The sequence below is a fragment of the Haliotis asinina genome, chromosome 14 (genome assembly GCF_037392515.1).
Source record: "Haliotis asinina isolate JCU_RB_2024 chromosome 14, JCU_Hal_asi_v2, whole genome shotgun sequence".
Taxonomy (NCBI): domain Eukaryota; kingdom Metazoa; phylum Mollusca; class Gastropoda; order Lepetellida; family Haliotidae; genus Haliotis; species Haliotis asinina.
Genome location: NC_090293.1, coordinates 23,127,463 through 23,141,047, shown reverse-complemented (window position 1 = coordinate 23,141,047; position 13,585 = coordinate 23,127,463). Strand labels below are relative to the sequence as shown.

Below are 13,585 nucleotides of genomic sequence, written 5' to 3'. Positions count from 1 at the left end.
AAACGACGTCCAGTGGCATCTATCTCTTCTGAGACTTGTTTCCATCGATACTGGAAAAAGCAAAAATGACAAAACTTTGTAAATAGCAACAGGCACCACTTTGTGGTCTGCCTCACATATCTGCCAAGTTTTGCTGAAAGATATTGAATTGTTTTGGAGTTGTGCTCCGGAAACGAAGCTCATCCCTCCCTAATGAGACTAGGTTCGAATCGCTTCCATGGAATATGGGGAAATGATAAATCCTCAAAATCAGTAAATAGCAAAAGGCACCACTTTAGGTTCTGATTGATATATCTACCACGCTTTGCAGAAAAATATTGAACGGCTTTTGATTTCTGCTCCGGAAACGAAGCCCAGCAGACCATTAACCTAAAACTAAACATTCCATGGAAAAACAAAAAGAAAAATATACATGCCAAATATCTGCATTGCCAAAGGCATAATCATAGGTTCAGATTCTTTTATCTATCATACCGTGAGTCCCAATGGGCCTTTGTATGGTTTTAATTAAGACCAATTTTACCCTTCAGTACCTACACATGAAGAAAAATCTTTAATTAAGCATTCTCTTTCCAAAAGCGTTTTTGCACACGTTTGCATACATTAAAAGGTGTTTATGTATACGCCTGCACACACTATTAAATGACGCAACATGTAACGATATGTGGCAGTTGCATGATTTTATGTGACCGGTTCTGCTGCAACTGCAACGGGTTCTTGAATTTACAATAAAAATACCGATTGTGTTTTTGTAATTAATGCGGCTGTATCGTATGTAAAAATGAAATATCCACTACTATCCAGCATTCCACTCTTTTCTCTTTTATTCTTCCAATTTATTTCGGTCTGTAGTTGTAATTCCACGAATCATTCTGTAGCCGATATACTTCATCCGTGAAGCGTTCATATAAAACACTTAAACAGATACACACGCAATGCATTCCTTTTTGCAATCAATCATTTACTTGGAACACACGAAATGAATACCGCAGATGTTATCACTTTCGTATAACATGTGTAAAACTATAATAGTTAGTCAATCCATATTAAAGCTACACGTAATTGCTGGCATCCGGGCCAGACAATCTCGTGAAAGACATTATAAAAAAAGAGCAAGCAAGACTATCAGATCCGCATCTTACGACAAGCATGTGCTGCTGAATATCAGTTCGACCCTACTTTGTGCTTTGTAGAGTTACAGATATGTTCAGTGGCGTTCACTTCAGATATGATCAGGCGTTGTAATACAACGTTACTCTGCCAATATTAATATAGGCGTTAGTAACTATGAAGTCTGGCTGAAAAAAGAGACCACAGTTTATTTTCGTTTGGGGTGTCTGTCACAGTCTGTGCTTCTGAGACGATGTCATTACATAAAGTAATATAGTTTGTCATGGAATGCACGTGGACCCGGGTTTTTTTTTCTCTTTGTAAATAAGTCTTCACACATTGATGCAATCGATCTCAAACTTTGCAAGTGGATGTTTAGTCTGATCACGTACACAGCAAAAATAACCTGGTTTCCGCAGTGCGGAAACCTGATGGAAAGTGGACTGAAACTTAAGTTTCCACCAAGAATCCAGTGAGTTTCCGTTCTTTTACACTGAGTTTCCGCAATGACGGAAACTGTCAATTACCCACTTTCTAAGGGTTTCCGCACGGTATCCGTTACCCATGCTCCAACAAGTTTCCGTTGAGTTTCAGTTAAGTTAGAGATCCATCAGGTTTCCGCAGGGTTTCAGTCACCAAGACTCCATCAGGTTTCCGCAGAGTTTCAGTTACCAAGACTCCATCAGGTTTCCGCAGAGTTTCTGTTGCCAGAAAACTTTCCACAGCATTTCATTTACTCGGGTTCACAGGAGTCATTCAATGTGTGTCATTGCATATAACATTCTTGTTACTCCTGGTTGGCAAAGACAATATAAGGAGTTTGTGTACAATCATCACGTATACATAAAGAAAAACAAAAGATACAATAAGATTCACTGTTTTATTTTCAGACAAATATGGATCAAACATTTATCTAATAAATAATAAAAAGATATAGCACTAGATAACAGATCAATATTTGTCACTTATGACAAAAATATTTCTAAAAACATGCTATAACAGTTGCATCCCTTGACTCCTCCTGCACCTCCTCACGCTGACACAGAAAAACACACCCCAGTCAGTCAATGCTAAACATATAATAACACACACCATGCAATACAATACAACAATGAAATAAAATGCAATAAAGAACTTAGGTTACATTGAAAGTACAAAAAATGTATTTAAAGTAAATAAAGGTCTCTTGGAAAATAGATAAAAATTAAGATTGAATAAAATTGTATTAATTGAAATACAATCAGAATATCAAAACTATTAAAGTTTTACATTGAGAATAATTCAAATTTAGTTGATCACAGATAAAATTACGTTCATGTGATCGATTAGCTATTTACTAGCCCACTTGGGCATCCTTGAGCGGATATCTCTGTCATTGTGGTTGGATGCCGCATCCTGGTCTTCATGTTGGCCTTAGCTTTGGTGGTGGCGTTGAAAATTGTGGCTGAGTCCAGTGCAGACATCTTGAGTTTAGATTCCCAGGTAAAGGGGTAAGAGAGCAATGAATTGGCATCTTCTTCATCACTCACAACTGGTGAAGTCATTTCCAAGGTAAGTATAGTTGAAACCCTTTCCTTTCGTCGATCTGGCCAGTCAATAGTTTTCAGGCTTTTCATGCGCAGTGCAATTTTCTGAAAATTAAACAAAAATCAATCAACAGATAAACCATAATGCCAAGATGGATTGCAAATTATTAAAAAGGAAGTGTCGTGAAAAATTATTTACTTCATTAATCACCCCAACACAAGTTAAGCAGTTCATCACATTTAATGACATATCCTATTTTCTTATGGACACACAATCTGTTGCTCTGAAGTGACATGAAGTCACTGAAGTGTAATAACATGTTTATATATCACCATTAACTGACTTGATTCTTATGTTATGATTTATGAAATTATGATCTGAATCATGTGTTACATCTTAAGAATGTAAAAAGCAAATAATCCGTAAACAGTTTAAATGTATATTTCCGGAACTTAGAATCTGTCACACATTGTAATGAGAAGAATTGTTACATGTTATTATTCGAATAGATATACTTACGGATTTCATTCTTTTTGGTTTTTTTGTTTTTGTTTGCTGCTGTTCTGTGTGACACTTTCTTTCCGGTTTCTTGTCTACTGAGATCATCACGCCTGTTCCGCCACTCTACACACTCTACAAAGCGCTTCTGAAAATAAATGTTTAAAGTACTATACAGCATGTTTCACACATTTTAGTTCATCTGTTAGGCAAAGGTATTTATATATGCCATGCTGGCTTGGTTACTGAAGTTAACATCCATAAATCTGTCTTTACACTATTATTTAAATCATTAACTATTTATAATGACAGGCAGGTGAGTGAAAATTACCTTCACAAGATCCTATTGACCATCCTTGGTCGTGATATAGTCACTTGTTTCTTTGACTACTATATTCATAGAGTCCTCGTCATCGGCTTTACTGAAATAAAAACAAATGTCATTTTTCTTGCACTTCATTCAATCATGCATTCAATACAATGTCTATTAAAATTAACGATCGTCAGTGAAAATTATACAACCAAGTAAACTGCAGATTTATAACTTTGAATACATATATTTTAGTTTACCATTTTGTAGTTAAATGATTTAAAATAACTTCCAAAAAGGCTAACCATCCTTTGTGTTATTTCGTGCAAATTCTATGTACATCCTGTTTGCCAAAGTTATGCAACCGGTAAGTGAACAACTGACATAAAGATCATGATAAAAGAAGTTTAGTTATATCACATGACATAACCTTGCAGCAATTAAGCATTGTAAAATCAAGGGGTCAGTTTGATGGCAATTTCACACAGGTGTAATGTTAAACTGATTTAGTTTACCGGCTATTCAAATCCATTTGCAAATGATACTTTCATGTATTTTTCATTTTGAGAAAACGTACGTAGGGAAGTGAATTAATGAAATATTCAAAGTGAAATTACCTAGTAACATGAGCACATACCTTCGATAGACAAGGGTGATCCTCCAGGAGCAGTCGTGTCCAGATTTTTCTCACAACAGCCTAAAAGATTAAATCAAATACGTTAAATATAACAGGTATATATATATGATTATGCTCAACACGTATGTATTAAATTATTGAAAAATTACATGAAATTTTAAATGTATCCTACGCAGAGCTAACAGTTTCTTATATGAATTTAGTGTTTGCCTCAAATAGTTCAGAAACACATCTGACCCCTCTGAGCGAATTTGGGGGTAAACAATTTCATTTCACTAATGATCCAGGATTGCATTTAATAAATTACACCGAAATGTTGCCATTGTAAAAGCCCATAATTTTTATCATTCTTTAAAATATATCTGAGTTGGTGAAATACATCTTGCAATACCCAGTAAACCCATGAGTGAACCACTACATATGGCGGATCTTTTTGATGCAGATCGTAATTCATCCCCCCCCCACCCCCACCCCCACACACACCTTTTGTACAAGTGTTAACCGAGTTGCAACGCTAAAATTTGCAAACTATTAACAGGAGCACTAAAATCAAAAGTCTGCCCCTTTAAACTTAAATAAATACTTGTGGTTAGTACTAAGATAGTTACTTACAAATACAAGCTTGGTGTATTCTATACCATGTCGATCTATTGAAATGGAATATAAACAAACTTATTTTTCAGGCCTATTTTACTTAGATTTAACGATAACATTTAAAAATAATACGAGCGAAAATATACATTCGCGGGATAAACTTTATAATCTATCCGGATTTCTGTCATTAACGCAATATTTCTTTAAACGTTATTTACAATAAAATACCCTCGGTCTTACCTGACACATCCGAGGTACTCCGAGTTGCTCGCATCCGTTCTCTGCTTTCTTCTCCAAGTCGCGAATTCTTTCGTCGAGTGCTTTTGGGGAAAATGAGGTGGCCATGGCAAAGTTTACACGACGCAGCCATCTTATGCTTAAAGTTTTGAAAAATAATTGCTAGGAAAACAAATTTGTTCCTACCCGCCAAACAAGATGGCGTCTCGCTAGCACTCACGGGAAATAGACAGTTTTGTCATTGTGTTTTTTTAAATAAATCTAATGTGACCATTTGACAGTAGATTTCCTCGTTCTACAACAAAAGAGGAAGGTATACCCTGTTGTGAGTTGTTTTGTTAACAATTAGATAGTCTCGCGTGGACGTGATCCTGTCGCCATTCGTTTATTTGTTTACATTGCCGACATCAAAGGGGAGTGTGAAAAGTGGAATTCAGCGGATTGAATGTAAGTACTCAAAGTGACAACAGTGAGCAGTTATGGTTTTAGCAGTCTTTTCATCGCATTAGCGTCACTGATTGCTTTTTCTCAGTGTCAAACATCAATATGTAGACCTTGTGATTATTAACAGTGATTAATTGTGAAAACATGTTCACCTTACTTTAACATGCCCGAGCGTCATGAGTCCTACTGATTTAGCACTCATGGGAAACTTTATTGTGGCAAATAAGTTATTTTCTAAAATCCTGTCAGGAGAAGGTAGTATCCGGATATATTTCTGCTGGATGGACCCCCCCCCCCCCCCCCCCACGTACCATGTAAGTAATTTACGCACTGTGCTCACAAAATTATTTGTTCTTTTCAGTTATACACCCAGATGTACTATCCCTATCTACCCTTTAAGTTAACTTTACTACTATTACTAATATAATTTGGTGATGTGTCACGATTTCTTTGAAACCTTAATTCATTTGTCAATGTGAATGAAGAATGAAGCACAATCCCACTGACCCTTTGGCTATGCATAATTTCTGTAGACTATTCGTGGCACTTTCTGCTGCAGGGACACAGTTCTTTGTGGACATTGCGACAAGTAATTGTCAAGAAAAACAGCCTAAAATCACGAGAAATACGTTTCTGAAATATGGTTGGTTTCTACAATATTTGTTTTAACATGGGTACCCAGAGATATTCCGCATATATGTCTTCGTTATATCTATTCATATAATCTGTACTCCAGAAATATTTCAACCAAGTCACATCATACATTTATTAGTTCATCAAATTATCTAGTATCTTATGTTCTGTGTCAGTTCTGTGTATGCAGTTGTACCAGTTAATCAGTTTCATGGTTTGATATTTGTTTTATAACCATTAAAACCTTGTCCATCAGTACATGTTGCATGTGTTAGCCCTACAATGCATTGACATTATCATCACACCTCAAGTTTCATATTTCTGAAAGAATCGTTGTGTCAGTTATTTGATTTACAGATATGGATTGTGGACCAACAAACTCGGAGAATGATGCCCGGTAAGGGAATCTCTTTTATAACAATATTATTCATATAGCTTTATAATGAAGCTGACACTATGTTAATACATACAACAAACCTTTTTGACCTCACTCAAAGTGTAACTGTACATGGATTCAAGCATAATATATACATATATATTTAAAATTCCAGGAGAAATACGGCTTTTCTGTCCTCACTGCCAGACGTCTGTTTCAAGAAAAACACGTTATCTCCATCTCCGTAACAAGATGTTTGTTAGTTTGTAAAGATTTTTCGGGTGAATGACAAATGTTTCATCAGGTTAGTCATCAAAGAATTTTTAGATTTCACTAAAAATCGAGTTTGCACTGTCACTTTGCTATCCATGTTTAATATATTTAATGTATGTATCATACATGTAACTGTAATAACTGAAAGTGAGCAAATGGTAATACGTATTTAATATTTGTAATACATGTTATCTGCATTATCATATATATTGCTGTGTTTCATTCATTGAATTGTCTCTCAGTTGAATTGATGATTCAAACTGAATGTCCTTTTCCTTTCCAGACACTGACAGTGACCAAGATATTAACAGCACATTCAAGGTTTGCGAGCTATTACCACCACAATGTGAGAGCCTGATTGATTCGGATTCAGATGTTTCGCCAGATATTAACCAGGACTCGCATACAGCAACAAACATCTACAGAAGAACAAAGCACTTTGTGTAGTGACTAGCTCGTCTTCATTCAGTGTGCCAACTTCCTGAGCAATGCTTGTGTGCAGAGAATTCTGTTACTCTTCTCTGAGCGCCCCAGTTTCTTAATACAGCGAATTGTGTACTACTGCAACTGCCCTGTTGCATTAAAATGTGAGCTTTTCTAAGAAATGAAACAGTTGGATCATAATATTTCCAGCGTTTGTTTTTTGTTCAAATAAATATGTAATAAATATAACAAGATAATACAACATATTTCAGCTTTCTAAACTAAGCGAACTCTCATTGTCATCTTCCTTGTACAGAAACCTAGCAGAAACCTACATTACCCAAGATCCACAAGGTTTCCGCAAGACCAGAAACTTACTCACTCCAGCTATAAAGGTTTCAGTAAACTGAAACTAAATGGAAACTTCCAACTACAGTTTCAGTTGACGGAAACATGACGGAAACTAAGACTTGTTAGTTTCAGTTGTGGAAACTATGCGGAAACTCTCATTGCGCGTTTCCTGAAACTGAAACCTAGCGGAAACCTACATTACCCAGTATCCATCGGGTTTCCGCAAGAACGGAAACCAAGTTATTTTTGCTGTGGTAATCACATTGCGTATCACCGATTTTATGCATTTGTATGAAAGAATCTGTCTATGTAACTGTCAACAAAATAAACAGAACGCAGTGAGTGAGTTAATATTGAACGTCACAGCAATATCTCAGCCATATCGTGACGAGAACATTCAACAATGAAAAAGAGCATATATACATCATAAAAAACTGTCGACGAAGGACAGTAAAACACCTAGAATATCACAATTTCAATTAAAACTAGCATGGAAAGTTAAAACTAATACCACTATTGAGTCAATACAATATAAAAACAGACTATAGATCGCCAACAACAGAAGGTAGATCACCACACTAGGAACCATGGGGACTTACAGTACCTTTGCTACCTACATGGACCCTAGTTGGATTTACACCATCCCTTCAGCTGCTGGCGATTGTACGAAAAGTTAGCCGAAATTAAAATCACATGAATACTACGGTTATAATCCTGGTAGACTTAAATTTACTATGAATGATTGTGGACTTGCGTACCCTCTCAGGAGGACAATAATTTTATAATACTTCAACCCCCTTTCAGGGTACAGCCACCAACAATTCAAGTTACTAATCCAAACTACCAGTCATTAAAATACATCTATGTACAGAACATAACATTCAAAATACAATCAAAAAATCAATTTCTTGATAAAAAAAACAATAATTAAATAAGAATTAACGCTGGTAAAAAGATCCTTCATTGTTTTAACTGTAAAATACTTACCCCTTGTAATGGAGAATTCAACACAGTCAAGCAGAATATGCTTGACCGTGACTCTCTCATCACAAGGGATACAAAACGAAGGACACCTTTAAAAGGTATGAATGAGTATATCTAGTATGGCCAATACGACATCGTCTTAAAATAACCTCATCAAATCTGGACTGACAACCCAAGTAGTTGTAACCAATATACGGTTATATTTCATGTAATTTATTTATACCTACTTGGGTGTCCCACTTCTTCTGCATCACATCACCGATGTAAGTTCTAATGCTAGCTTTATAATCAGAGTATGGAATAGGAAGTGGTGTCACAGATTTGTTGAGTGCTGCCTTGACAGCAAGATCGGCCATTGCGTTACCGGAAATGCCTACGTGGCTGGGTACCCAACAAAAGACGATGTCGTATTGGCCAGTGGCAAGAGTATTATACAATTCAGTAATTTCAATTAAAAGTGGATGTTTACAAGAGATATTTTTAATAGCCTGAAGGCAAGAAAGAGAGTCGGAATATATTATATACTGTTTACGTTTCGGGTGTCTTTGAATATATTTAAGAGCTGTTAGTATCACGTTAGCTTCTGTTGTAAAAATAGAACTCTTATCTGGTAATCTAGAAGATATTGTTCTGGATCCAATGACAGTGGCACAAGCCACAGAGCCACCGTCCTTGGACCCGTCTGTAAATAAGGGTTTATAATTGCTACATTTATGTTTCAGTTGATTATATTCTTGTTTATACTGTAATTCATTCGTTTCTGATTTTTTAAATGTCGTTAATGTTAGGTCAACTTGTGGCCTAACCATCTGCCAAGGAGGAGAAGAAAGAAGACGGGAAGGAGCTATATTTTCCAGCTCAATGTCGGCAGCAGAAATAAGTGGTTTTATTCTTAAACCAAGAGGCGGAACAAGAGAAGATTTCTTATTGTATAAATCCTCATACACAGGATTGAAAACACAGTTATATGCAGGGTTTGACTCATTTGAGTATAGTTTTGTTACATACTGTAAAGCTACTTTTATACGTCGCTGCACAAGAGATGGTTCATCAGCCTCCACGTACAGGCTGTCAACAGGTCAACAGTTCTAAAGGAGCCTGAATCTAATAGTTTTAAGTTGCTTTTGCATGCTCCACCATAGACGAAGGAGCCATAATCAAGTTTAGAACGCATGAGAGATCGATATAGATGGAGAAGGGTAGCTTGATCCCCTCCCCATTTAGAATTTGAAACCACTTTCAACAAGTCAAGTGCTTTCAGGCATTTAGTTTTAGGTGACTTAATATGCGGTAAAAACGTTAAGTGTGAGTCAAAAATGAGACCTAGGAACTTAGCTTCCTTCACAACTTTAATTGTTGTGTCATCTAGAGATAGTTCAGGGTCTTTATGTGGTTTATATTTACGACAAAAATGTATGCAGTTAGTTTTCGATTTAGAAATTTTAAAGCCGTTTTCAAGACACCATTTATTAATCTTGTTTACACACAACTGTAGTTGCCGTTCAATGGTATGCATATTTTTACCACGACAAGAAATATTAAAATCATCCACAAATAACGATCCATCAATTGAATCGTTTAAAACTTTTGATAAACTGTTAATCTTTATACTAAAAAGTGCGACTGACAAAATACTGCCTTGTGGAGCACCCTGATCCTGATTGTAATGATCAGACAGGGTAGAACCCACGCAGACTTGAAATTGTCTGTTATTTAAAAATTTGCCTATGAATTCCGGCAAACGACCTGGCAAACTGAAATCATGTCTCTCAGAATGCCATACTTCCAGGTTGTGTCATCTGCCTTCTCCAGATCAAAAAAGATAGACACAGCATGTTGTTTATTAATCAGCGCGTTTTTCACAAATGATTCACACAATGATCGACAGTACTTCTGTTTTACGGAAACCACATTGTATATCTGTGAAAAGGTTATTTGTTTCCAAGTACCAAACAAGTCGATTATTTATCATGCGTTCCATGGTCTTGCAAACACAGCTAGTTAATGAAATTGGACGATAATTGGATGGATCCGTATGATCACGTCCAGGTTTAGGTATTGGTACTATTATAGCATCACGCCATGAAGAAGGAAATTTCCCGGAAGTCCAAATATCATCCAAAATAGATAAGAGCGTCTCTAAACAGGATTCTGGTAAGTGCTTCAGGAGCTGATAATGGATGTTATCAGCTCCAGTAGCAGTGTCATGATCAAGAGCAGTATGGAGTTCATGAATAGAAAACGTTTCATTATAATCTTCCCCATTATCAGAATTGAAATTAATAGTTTTCTTTTCTTGTTGCTTTTGATATTGCTGAAATTTAGGTAAATAGTTAGAAGAGGAAGAATGTTTAGCAAGAATTTCGCCCAGTTTATTCGCAATATCTAATTTACCAGTAAGTAATTGATCTCCATGTTTAAGATGATGGACAGTAGACTTAGTACCTTTACCTTTAATTTTCTGGACCATGTTCCATACCTTGGAGATAGGTGTCCGAGAATTTATTTTATATACATAATTTTGCCAAGATTGGCGTTTGTTCTCTTTAAATGTACGCCGTGCGTTAACATTTAAAATTTTAAATTTATTTAAATTATGCACTAGAGGATGGCGACGGAAATAATGTTCTGCTTTTTTCCTTGCCTGCCTAGTTTGTTTGCACTCATCGTTGAACCATGGTTTTCGTATGTGTGGAACTGCAGAGGACTTTGGTATACACTCATCAGCTATGGAGTTCAATACATCAGAAAAGCATTTAATAGCATCAGGAACGTCAATAAAACGTTCAGATTTAAGTTTTTCAGCACACAGTCTTTCATATAAAGCCCAGTTAGCCTTTTTAAAATTCCGCCTTGATGATGGAGCAACATCAGATGGAGATATATAGTAGGAAAATGGTCACTTCCACAGAGGTCATCGTGGACTGACCCTTCGAATTCATTGAGTACTTCTGAATTTGTGAGTGACAAGTCGAGAGCAGAATAGGTCCCCGTACCAGGGTGTAAATATGTGTTGGAACCATCATTATAAATACATAAATCATTGTCAGAACAAAAGTCCTCCAACAATTTACCTTTAGTGTTTGTAGTTACACTACCCCAGAGTGGGTTGTGTCCATTTAAATCTCCCATTATAACACAGGGCTTCGGGAGTTGGTCATATAGAGCTTGAAGATCAGTTTGGGCAAACGTCGAAGATGGCGAAATATGAAGAGAGTATAGCGTATACGCTACATGTAAAGTAATTCTCACTGCAACAGCTTGCATATTAGTATTAAGTGAAACAGGGCTTTGAATAACGTTTTGTCTGGCTAGAATGGATGATCCGCCAGTGGCCTTATCACCCGGAGGGGAAAAACAATGATATGCATTAAAATGTTTTAAATATGTCCCTTGGAGACATAACGCTGAAGGTGTAAAATCTTGGACTAATAGCTGTAATTCATGTAAATTAGTCCTCAATCCTCTGCAGTTCCACTGTACAATATTATTAGAAAAAACTATCTTTTGTGGGGATTTATTGGGGATCTACCCCGCACTCTTTTGGAGAGCGACAAGCTATGTGCCCTAGAATGGACGTTTTCATAAACGTCCATGTCCTCGAGAGACCCATATTTGTTAAACAATTGTATTTTGTTTTGTGACCCTTTCGGGGCTCTGCCACTTAGGTTTTTCATAGGATCTGGCCTTTTAGGTTTAGTTTTAACAGTTTCTGAAGATTTTGGAGTTGATTGAGAAGACTCATGATCAGAGGATGCTACTGATTGGATTTGAGACGAAAGTGACTGGCGTTTGAGAAGATATTGCAGGTGGAAAAATCAGAGGAGCTTCCGATATTATCCAAGTCAAGTCAGTTTGACAGCTTGCGGTTGATTTTGTACTTGCTTCCGACGATGTTTTAGTAATGGAAGCATAGCTTTCTTTAGGTTCAGAACTTTGGACCAGTTTTTTGGCATCTGCAAAACTAATGTTTCGGGTGAATTTTTAGTTTGTTGATCTCCATGTGATACGTCCAGACAGGACATTCTTTGGAAAACGATGAATGGGCACCAGTGCAGTTCGTACATTTCTTAACGTTACTGTCACAGTCTTCTGTTGTATGTGTCTTTTCACCACAGTGAGCACAAACAACATACAATGTGCAGTTATTAACCCCATGGCCGAACTTTTGGCATTTGAAGCATCGAAGAGGGTTTGGTATGTACATTTCAACGTTGATGTTAGAGTATCCTGCTTTCAGTGATTTTGGAACATTTGGAGAAGAGAAAGAGAACATATATGTATTTGTGTTTACAGTAGCATCATTTCTACGGGTTGCAAAACGTTTGACATAGGGGACACCTTGATCCTTCATCACTGAGGCGATGTCAAGTTCTGACATGTCAGCAAACAAACGTTCACGGTTCCTGACAATTCCTTTGCTCGTGTTAAGTGTTTTGTGAGCCGAGATCGTAACTGGAATACCGACAAAAGATTTAGTACTCATAAGATTGGTGGCTTGCTGTCTTTTTGCACACTCAACCAGAAGGGCACCGGAACGTGATCGCCTAATGTTTTTAACATCACCAGCGATGCCTTGTATACCTTTAGCTACGGCAAAAGGATTCAACTTTAAAGGGGTCATGTCAATAGTCTCAACAATAAGAAAACGTGGCCAATAATCAATTGAGTTGGGCAGTCTGTGGTCAGTTTCAATGGGATCAGTATCAAGTTGACGTTTGCTTTTTTTTTTAGGGGTTTCGTAAGCCATGTTTAGTTAGTTAGATTTCATCATCTGAGCTCCCACCAACCACGGAGTATCACAAGGACAATGCTGAATGCAAGTGGGTCTCCGACTTGCAGCACCAAAGATACTCAGATGATATACTCTAGCGGAAGAATTATGAATAACTAATCCACCAGATTGGCCCATGAGCCATCTCCTTCTGGCATAAGACTCTAGGTAAAGTTCATACGATCATAATTCAGAATAAAAAAAATTACAAATCAACAGTAGTGCCAAGACCGAATTTCAAAACAATTCCAAATATCAACATTTTTGCAATGACACATACACAGTCCATGCACAGGGCTTGGCATGAACAGCCGATTGGTTGAACCGGGCCCATTCAACCACCCGTCTAGGTGAAGTCAGGGCCAAAGTGGTGTATTGAGCAAAAGGAACAATGGTCCTGCTCCCATGCCCTCA

The 13,585-nt window shown here is 36.9% G+C and overlaps 2 long non-coding RNA genes across 3 annotated transcripts; one reads left to right on the top strand and one right to left on the bottom strand.

Annotated features, from left to right (window-relative positions):
• Positions 1–2,688: 2,688 nt before the first annotated feature.
• Positions 2,689–4,120, bottom strand: LOC137262161 (uncharacterized). 2 transcript variants are annotated; one of them, XR_010954892.1, is made up of 3 exons: positions 3,467–3,564; positions 3,157–3,283; positions 2,689–2,741 (listed from the first exon to the last, which is right to left on the bottom strand). It is a non-coding gene; the product is annotated as an uncharacterized lncRNA (long non-coding RNA). The 2 variants fall into 2 exon arrangements; XR_010954893.1 differs by lacking the exon at positions 2,689–2,741 and adding an exon at positions 4,083–4,120 and having other exon boundaries at positions 3,168–3,283; positions 3,467–3,557.
• Positions 4,121–5,281: 1,161 nt separating this feature from the next.
• LOC137261731 (uncharacterized) lies at positions 5,282–7,265 on the top strand. Its single transcript, XR_010954863.1, has 4 exons — positions 5,282–5,360; positions 6,348–6,387; positions 6,542–6,670; positions 6,923–7,265. It is a non-coding gene; the product is annotated as an uncharacterized lncRNA (long non-coding RNA).
• The last annotated feature ends 6,320 nt before the right edge of the window (positions 7,266–13,585 follow it).